Genomic DNA, 10,387 nt, shown 5'->3' on the forward strand with positions numbered 1-10,387 from the left:
CCTGCTTGCTCTCTTTCAAAAATAATCAATAAAAAATATTTTAAAAAACTAAATTTTCACCCAGTAAACTGACCCTAATAAAAAATTTGGTAATGTAAAACCAAATCAGTAGTGAAAGAAATAATGTCATTCCTAACTGGTAGGAGAGCAACTTAGTTTACCATCTTTGGATAACAATTTGGTAATTTCCCAGTTTTAAAACCATTACTTTCTGATACAGGATATATACACCTAGATGGGTTTTTGTAAAGATATGTCCACATAAGAACAGAATAGTAAAGTGTGTAGTTCAGCATTGTTTATGAACCCAAATGTCCATAAATTATCTATTCAGTAGATGAAACGTAATGGAATACTAAATAGCCCCTATAAAGAATAAGGTCAATTTTTGTGGAATGATCTGGAATAAACTCCAAAGTATAATAGAAGTTGTAAGATTTTTAACGTGTTGCCAATTGTGCTTAAAAAAAAAAAAAAACAACAACAACACTGGCAGGAGGAATAAGTAATGATCAGGTATAGAGAATTCTCTGGAAGCATTCACAAGAGAGTAGTTTGAAAGTTACTTCTTGGGACTGGAACTAGAAGAGGAAGGTCAAGAGAACACAACATAAAAACATGTTTTATTGTAACCTTTTGTACTATTTGAAATATGCCCATTCAGGTCTTACTAAACCCACAACAGCAAAACAAACTCTGAAACACAGTAACTTTCTAGCCTTTGAACCTGTAAAGTTTTATTAACTGGGCATTTTTCCTTCAGAGTAAGTTCTTCCTAGCAGCTATACTGCCTGGACTTTGCTGAGGAACGGAGTGGGGAAATGTCACCTAGTGTTGGATGTCAGTCTATGTAATGGTTTCTAAACTTTCAACATAACAGGGAACATCACTAATCCAACATTCTCTGGGTTACCTCTTTGAAAGGTAGACGTAAGCACTTAACCACCCCACATCTCCATTTTGTGTTCATCTGCAAACTGGGAGTGATAATGGTTGCCTCCTTCAGAGGTTTGTGTAATGAAATCACGTTCGTGAAAACGTTTCATCCACATACGTTGTCATTTATTTTGTTTATGTACCTGAAATAGGTTTCAAAAAACACTAGCTTACCTGTACAATGGGCCATCTGACAGAGATCCCCAAATGCCTCCCTTGCTTGTACTAATTAACCAAGGCAAGTCCAGCTCACTGTTGTCTCATCCCGTGTGAAACAGACGTTTCAACAGTCCTAACTTTCAGACACAGCAAGCGTTCGAGGATGAGCATGTATCATCCCTACATCCAGTAAGCAATTTCATATAGCCTTTCAGAAAATAAGAGGTTACTCACTATTCATCTATTCATTCTCCCCAGTGATATTCATCAAAAGTTTTCACACAGTTTCAGGTTTGAAATTTGACATTTCATGAATAGCCAGTGCCCTACAGAAAGGGCATGTTTATACTGAAGAGAATTGAGGTGCAACGGGTGACCTGTTTCTCCCCTGTTCTTTCTCCATGTGGAGATCCTTCCAAACCTTACCCTCTCTTCCTTTTCCTTTAACTCATGCCAACTATACTTCTAGGGGCCGCGGTCCCTCTGAGGTTTCCACTGGCTCAACACAGCCCATACCTGCCTTTGTGCCAGTCTATAGGGAAATCACCCTAGACTAACTCTCTGCATGACTGAGTCCTCCTCTGGCCTCCTACCCGCCTCTCCTCTCCCATGTGAAGTTTTAAAGTCAGATTTAATCAACTGTTCTCCTTGCCTCCCCCTTTCCATCACAAATATTAAGGTGAGGGTTTTTCCCAAAGTGTTTGCTCTGAAAAGAGGGAATCATGTTATCTACGTCCTTAAAAATTCTCAAAAAAATAAAGCTTTATAGAGTGTGCCCCTTTATTTGGAATAAATTATCTTCTGAATTAAACCTATTAGCCTTAAATGCCGTAAGCAATGTTAAAGGTTTATAGAGGTCACATGACAGATTCACTTGTGGACAATGAGGAAATGAGAAATCTAATTAAGGAGTAGTAATTATTCCTGGGGCGTGAGCTCAGAATTGTGAGTACTAGATGCCATTATAAACAAGCTTTTAAAGATCATTTGAAGGACACCTGGGTGGTTCAGTCGGTTAGGCATCCAACTTTGGCTCAGGTCATGATCTCATGGTTTGGGAGTTTGAGCCCCACATGGGGCTCTGTACTTACACCTCAGAGCCTGAAGCCCACTTTGGATTCTGTGCCTCCCTCTCTGCTCCTCCCCTGCTCACATGCTCACTCTCTCCTTCAAAAATAAACTTTCAAAAATTTTTTTTAAAAAAGATCATTTGAAAAATCAACATGTTGTAGCTATCAAGCACAAAAGAAAAATCAAGTATACTAATGTCTCTTGAAAGCATTCGTGAGGACAATAAATGCCAGTTAAAACATCATACGCAGATTCAAAAGGGACTATGTATTAGCTGGAAGTAAAGACAGCATACTCTGGAAAACTGTGAGATGGTCCAAAAGTGGCTTTATTCATGATGATGCCAATGCTGAATATGTGTTTAAAATTTATAAAACATGAGAAAAAATACTCTATGACTAATTTTTATGAAAAACGCTATTTTAACATGTCTGCATCACTAAATTTTGACATTCATTTGCATCCTGAAAAGTATAAACACACTCATTTTGTGTGCCTATGATACAAAGGGAAAATGGGAGACACCTTATTTGGAGTCTCCCCGTATTTATGCTTGTATGGCAGTCATTGGAGTTCCATCCTCATGTGCTCAAATATTTAGGAGAACTGAGGCCCAAGGAGATGGGCCATCAAGACTCAGTAGTTAATGGCAGAGGTTGGATTAGAACCCTGGTCTCTGTGTAGGTCACAGGCTCCTTTCAATTAGAGAGAGAAATCCCAACATCATCACAGAGACAGGATTAAGTCTGGTGGGAGTGGAAAGTTGTAAGGACAGTAAATTGAGAGATCTACAGGATGATGGAAAGAGACCAGAAAAGTCAGAAGACTTTTTTTTTTTTTTTGGTACTGAGAAATACAGACTGAGAATAAATTGAGGGTTGATGGGGAATGGGAGGGAGGGGAAAGTGGGTGATAGGCATTGAGGAGGGCGCCTGTTGGGATGAGCCCTGGGTGTTGTATGGAAACCAATTTGACAATAAATTTCATTAAAAAATAAAAAAGATAAATAGAAATACATAAAGTATTGTCAGGAGTATCTACCATGTGCCCTCAGTGACAGGAGAGGCACAGGACTTGGTTGGGTCCATGAGAATGTCCCCCCCTCCTGACCACAGTTATGAATCCATCTAGGTCACATGACTGAAGGACCAATTAGAATCCTCTGGAGAAACACGGTCTCTCCCGGTGTTACAGAGTGTAGACAAAGACTAATGTTACCAATGCCCATCTTTTTTGGCCACAAGGAGGAAGCTCATCCTCAAGGGAGGTGAGAATAAGGCCAACACAAGGAGAAACAGGGTCAAGAAATCTAATGAATAAGAGCACCCTGCTTTCTACCCCTTGTTTGGGCTGTTGCTGAAATAGTGCCTGTATGCTTCCCAAGCATAAGGATATTGAGGAAAATACAATCAAAAGAAACTAGAAATCAATCACAGTCATTCAGGAATGAGTACACACACACACACACACACACACAATTACGTGTGGGATGTACTCTTTAATACAAGTTTTACTAACCATATATTTCACAGGAGATTTAACTTTTCTAATTTCAATTCTAATGTTAACCAGTTGTGTAAGAGTGAGCTATCCCTTAAACTCTCTGGTCAACAGTTTTTGCATCCATCAGGCAAAGACTTTGGAATTAGATCACCAAGATCCTGCAAAGCTGCACAGGTAAAGTGAGACCAAGAGTATGAAAAGACCATTTTAAATGCCAGGTGGGGAAGTTTGGCAGCTGGAGAGGTCTTTCCAACTCTATTACTCTGTATGTTCTCTTTTTCCCCATCTTACAACACCATTGGAAATTTTAAGAGAGTCCCTCCAAACACAATTAACTATTTTCTTCCTTAGTGTCCTGTCCTTTCCTAAGGACACATTTTTATTTCTCTTATTACGTGAAGTGAGCCTCCTTATATATAAGCCATGGTGGTGACCTTGGCTTCTGAAGAGTGAAAGTTTTCAAAGCCCATTATTCCTCCTGCTTTCATGGTCTTAGGTCCATGCTCTTATTTAAGATCCTCTCCTAAATCCAAGCACAATTGATAGTACCTTACCAGCTGATACCACCTCAGTTTGCCTCTCATCTAATAATAGCTTCTATCTAGATTTCCTTTCAGGCAGTTCTAAATTTGATTCCCCTTCCATTCAGCCACAGAACAATCCCTGAGTAAAGGCAGAAGTAGGTTATGAGCCTTCATCACTCCTGGGAATCTTAGAAACCTAAAAAGGAATTCTCCCAAGAAAGGACTCTTCAGTATAAAAGATCTCCCTGTGGGAAGATGAGTAAACCCATTTATCTGGCATGTGGTATTTGCTCCTGCTTCCAGTAAATTCCTTTAGGGACATGTCTTCTAACAGCCTTTCCTGGAACTGGTGGATGCTGTAGTGCTCAATATACAACTGGAGGAAAGTAATTCCATCACAAAACTAGAGTCTGCAGTCAAGGCCCGGTATCCCTCTGCCAAAGTCTCTTCCCTATCTGTGCAGTGTGTGTTCTAGAAGCAGTTGGAAAAATTTGCACTCTGAAGCAGCAGCCCTGCCCCATCCACCCATTCCCATGCCACACAGGTTTTGGTATAAAACCACAAAGTCCTTTAAAAATCCCATGTGGACTGAGGAGGGGAACAGAGGAGAAAGGGCTCACTAAGCTGTTAACAGCTTACATGATACTTTCTTGGGACTGAATTCTTTACAGAGTTTATAGGGTTTATAAACAGAGCAAAATATCCACTTTGCACCCTTCATCCCAAATGCAGTGTTCTCTCTACTCCACTGTACTGCCAACTTTGGGAAGGGGGAACCCAGTGTCAGGGGTGGGGCTCATCCAAAATTTGTAGCATCTAAAGTGAAGCAGGAAAAAATCACAAAAGGGTCAACTGAAGCTCCAAAGGGCACACTTCTCTTATATATACACCAAGGGATCACGCTCTACTCTCCCCTCTTCTTCTCCTGCCCCAATTCCTCACTTTCCTCCTCTAAACACTGTCATGAGTTGAACTGTGTTCCCGCACAAAGATACATTTAAGTCCTAACCCCACCACCTGAAAATGGGACCTCATTTGGAAATAAGGTATTTACAGAGGCAATGGACTTATAACGTGAGGTCATGAGAGTGGGCCCTAATGAGGTTTATCTGATGTCCTTATAAAAGGGGGCAAATTTGGACACAGACATATACAGAGGGAAGACAATGTGAAAGCACATAGGGAGAATGCCATGTGAAAATGGGGGGTTGGAGGAGTACATCTAGAAGCCAAAGAATGCTTGAAGCTAGGAGAGAGGCATGGAATAGTTCATTCCCTTATGCCTCAGAGGGGGTAGGGCTCTGAGGACACCTTGATTTCAGACCTCTGGCCTCCAGAACTCTAAGTTCTGATGTTTACATCACCCAGTCTGCCATACATTGATGCCAACCCTGGTGCCTTTTCCTGCCATGTACCCCCTCCTCTTGGGCCCCCACCCAGACCTTGGGTATCTGGGGTCAAATGTCAGACTTGTTCTGGTCTACAAGGACTCTGTAGACATTTCAGTCCTTCGCATTTTGTCGCCGCTAAAGCTTTTTCTACCTCCTCACTTTGATTTCTAAGGTTTCCCCCCTGCAGAACTGATATTTTGTATTTCACATATACTTGCTGCCAATAGAGCCAGACCTAGCCACATTCTGGTTGATCCACCATTCTCAGCACAGTGTGAAATAAGGATCCATTTTCCATTTTATTGACTCCTGCCCCAGAGACACTGGTCTGCAAGCTTGAGCACTGATCAGAATCACCTGGAATGCTAATTAAAACAGATTATTAGGCTCTAGCTTCAGAGTCTCTGAATCAGTAGGTCTGGGACAGGGCCTAAGTATCTTCATTTTCAACAGGTTCTCAGGTGCTGCTGGGTTGGAAGACCACAACACTGAGATACCCAGGCTGGCCTGAGGGTTGGGGCTGAGTAGTGATGTCTTAGGTAGGTTGGAAGGCGGGCAAATTCAGGTTTCAGGGCCTCAAGCTGCCTGGGAAATCCAGTGGGGATTTTTTTTTTCAATATATGAAGTTTATTGTCAAACTGGTTTCCATACAACACCCAGTGCTCATCCCAAAAGGTGCCCTCCTCAATACCCATCACCCACCCTCCCCTCCCTCATCAACCCTCAGTTTGTTCTCAGTTTTTAAGAGTCTCTTATGCTTTGGTTCTCTCCCACTCTAACTTTTTTTCCTTCCCCTCCCCCATGGGTTTCTGTTAGTTTCTCAGGATCCACATAAGAGTGAAACCATATGGTAGCTGTCTTTCAATGTATGGCTTACTTCACTTAGCATAACACTCTCCAGTTCCATCCATGTTGCTACAAAGGGCCATATTTCATTATTTCTCATTGCCACGTAGTACTCCATTGTGTATATAAACCACAATTTCTTTATCCATTCATCAGTTGATGGACATTTAGGTTCTTTCCATAATTTGGCTATTGAGAGTGCTGCTATAAACATTGGGGTACAAGTGGCCCTATACATCAGTACTCCTGTATCCCTTGGGTAAATTCCTAGCAGTGCTATTGCTGGGTCATAGGGTAGGTCTATTTTTAATTTTTTGAGGAACCTCCACACTGTTTTCCAGAGTGGCTGCACCAATTTGCATTCCAGTGGGGATTTTTAAATTAACATTTGTTGTCTACATTGAAGGTATGGTACCAAGGGCCAATTCTTCAAATAATAGATTTAGACCCACAAAATAATTTTGTATCTTAGCATCTTATGACTCAGCCTTAGATGAATGTGGAGTAATCCTCTCATCCTCCTACCCAACTTTTATGGTTCAAGAGTCCTAAGGACTTATTTTTGTAGCTCTCGGTGCCTACCCCTTAGACATTAAGACTAAAGATCCTGAGACCACCACTCAAATGCTAACACATTGGGAGGGTTCTAAGTCAACAAGAGGTAGTGAGCACAGGGGCTAAGAGTACAAGCCAAGTCAGATGGCCTGTATTTCAAGTTCTATTCCACAACACACAAGCAGTATGACCAAGGCCAAGTCCCTCAACTTCTCCACACCCAAATTCCACTTTCTGAATGAGGATAGCAACACTATCTTCAAGTGGTTATGAGAGTACAATAAACTAATCCTCTTTCTGACCTGTAGTAAACTTTCAATAAAATTTGAGTATTACTGGTTCCATCCCAATATTGTCCACGATCATAGCACGAATTCCTTTATCAGATGAACAGTGTGCCAATGAGTAAAGCAGGAGTTAAAAAGATATAGGGAACTGTGTTAGGGGATCATGAGGTTGGAGTACTATGTGAAGATAGCAGGACATACAAGAGTAGGACACCAAGAGATAGTATAGGTTAGATACTTATGTCACAATGTTGCATAGGGCTTGAAGAGAGGGCTCCCATGTTATGAATTAGACTAAATGATCCTGTGTCTTTCCTTTCTGGAACTGAAAATCTGTATTAACTAAACCCAGGTGAGAGTTCTCAGCTTTCCCTCCAAACATTTATTATGAGTTAGGTGTAAATGAGTAGGAAGCAGATGAATTAAATTGCCACCCAAGTGTACAGGGGGTTGAGAAGCAAATGGAAAATAGGCAAAATACTTGGAGTTCACTGAATCTTTAACACCTGACAAGGTGTATTGCCAGGTGCAACATACCCAAAATGTAGCTCTCCAGACAGAGCCCTCTCAAATTCCCCAGAGTCTCCATCTTCCACTTACCTCTGTTTTTACCAAGAGCCATACAGACAAGCAGCAAAGTTTCACTTCCAGCATGGGAAGGTACTTCAATTAATTACACTTTTTTAGAGGAAACTGCTCTAAAAATTCTTCAGATCCTGTCTCTGAATTCTTATCTCCTTTCCTATTCTGTTAGCTGGATGAAAAAATGCAAAAATGAACCAAAACTTACCTTTGTGTGTTAAAGCATCCCAGACAAAATTCTGCTTCTACGTGAAAAGTATTCATCTACTGAGGATATTACTTTTGACAATTAAGCCCTATTGTTTTAACAGTAAACTCTAAGATTATCTGCCTAGCACTTCTTTTATGTTTTCCCTCAATACATTTTTTAAACGTCTATAGTTACATTAGTTTTATGACTGTTTGTCTCTTACCAGAATCCTTATCCACTTATAAGATGCCGCCTTCTCAGAGAAAGCAGTGAATCTGCAGTTATAGCAAAGAGCAAACAGGCAGAACCTCTTCAAGCTTAAATGTTATTCAATAGTGCTTTAAAACATTTTAATTTTAAAACCAGCGCATATTAAAGCCTTAAGAGAAATGTTTTTTCCCCGGGAGGCTGCTTTGGGTTAATCCCCCAACCCCCAGAATTCCAGAAGTATAATTTCATTTTCCTTTATTAGGGGTACTCATGAAAAATATTGTGAAGCATATGGGCCTGAAGATATATGCACACTATCAGGGCTGAAGGGGTGGGGAATGAGAATGCCAATAAGAGAGGTGGGTTCCCCCCTCCCCCTAGAGAGAGCATGCATGCATGCGAACAAGCAGGGAAGGAGCAGAGAGAGAGAGAATGAGAATCTTAAGCAGGCTCCATGCTTAGTGCAGAGTTGGCCGGGGGGCTAGATCTGACAATCCTGAGATCGTGACCTGAGTTGAAGAGTTGGATGCCTATACAAGTGAGACACCCAGGCACCCCAAGAGAGGTTAAAGATAAAAGGATATCCCTCTCGTATAACAGGATGGAATATGGTTTCACCTCTCTCCTGACTTCCGATGGTTTTCATCTTATACCATAATGCATCCTGGCTGCATTTACAAAGGAACATCTTACTCCCTCTCTCTCCTTTCTACTATAGTGTTTTTCAAACTTATGTGTCCATAAGACTCAGGAAAGTTTTTGAACATCCAGACTCCCAGTCCCCACGTCTAAGGATCTGAAATAGGGTTCAGGAATCTGCATGCCCATCAAGCCCCTCCAGATGATTCTGATGGTCCTTTGATGACACAGAGAACCATTCCTCTATCATGTATAACAGGTGCAAATGTGAGAATATGAAACCTACCAATATTTCTTAGTGAGCTGTTCACAGGGAAACAATACCAACTGTTGAGTAAAAACTTATCTCAGCCATATTTTCTAACCTAATTATTTTGTTCAACAAAGCGAATGCTAATTCATTAATGCTACAAAATTCAATGAATGGTTCATGTACTGGGATCTTAGATGGCAAAATCAGAACCACATATTCTCTAAACTCAAGCAGATCACGTTAGTTGAAAAGACAGAGTTCAATTATACACAAATTTGATAAGTATTATTCCAGAAACAGGAAGTGGGAGACAGCTAACTGCTTGGGGGCAGTCAGTAAAAGCTACATTAAGTCAGTGATATTAAGTGCCTACGGCCCCTCCTTTCCTGTCTATAGAATGGCCAGAAATTCAATGTGGCAGAGGACTGATGAGATGTGGGAAGAAAAGCCCATCACTTCAAACCATAATAGGTGAGTTGGACCAAGAACTACAGAGAAGGACACACACGTGGGGCAAGGAGTAGAAAGGACCAAGGATAAGGCACTAAGGTGGCAGGGGCGGGGTTTAAATCCAATCAAAATGCAGCCCAGGGCCTACTCCATGTCTCTCTAGAGTTGCTTAAATGCCCAGAAAATTGCACCCAGATGTTTTTACATGAGGACCTCACTTCCCAGGAAGTCAATTAGACACATTTGCTGCTTATACATAGAGTTCTGGTTTCTGCCAGCTTATTATGCACTGCAGGGGGATGTGTGGTTCAACCCTGTCGTGTCTCCCCAGTGTAATTGTCATGTATGTGTCTGGAGCTAATTGATGCTTGCTTGCTTTTTAATAATTAGTCAGGTGGTGGTAATAAAAATTGAACGAAAAAACGTGGGCTGAGTTTCATTTAATGACTGTTTGGGTAATGAAGATTAATAGCGGAAGAGTCGAGCACAACACGCTTTGACCTTGCGTGCTCAAGTGTGGAGCTGAGGCAGGTCGTCTTGCTAGTCCTTCAGCCACATCTCCTGCTGAGCACCAGGGGTGGGGGAGCGGGGAGAGAGTACTGGGTGTAGCCTGAGGCTGTTCCAGTTCCCTGAAGACATTGAACAGTGATCAGTAGAGCAGACAAAACCTGTCTTTAGAACATTCCCTTCACCCTTTTCCCACTCCCAGTCCTTTTTCCCCCCAGGGTGCTTTCCTATGGCCCTATTTTGCCAAGCTCCCCTCTGCAGAATTGCAGAAGACACGTCCAGCC

This window comes from Felis catus, chromosome A3 (assembly GCF_018350175.1).
Source record: "Felis catus isolate Fca126 chromosome A3, F.catus_Fca126_mat1.0, whole genome shotgun sequence".
NCBI classification, from domain to species: Eukaryota; Metazoa; Chordata; class Mammalia; order Carnivora; family Felidae; genus Felis; species Felis catus.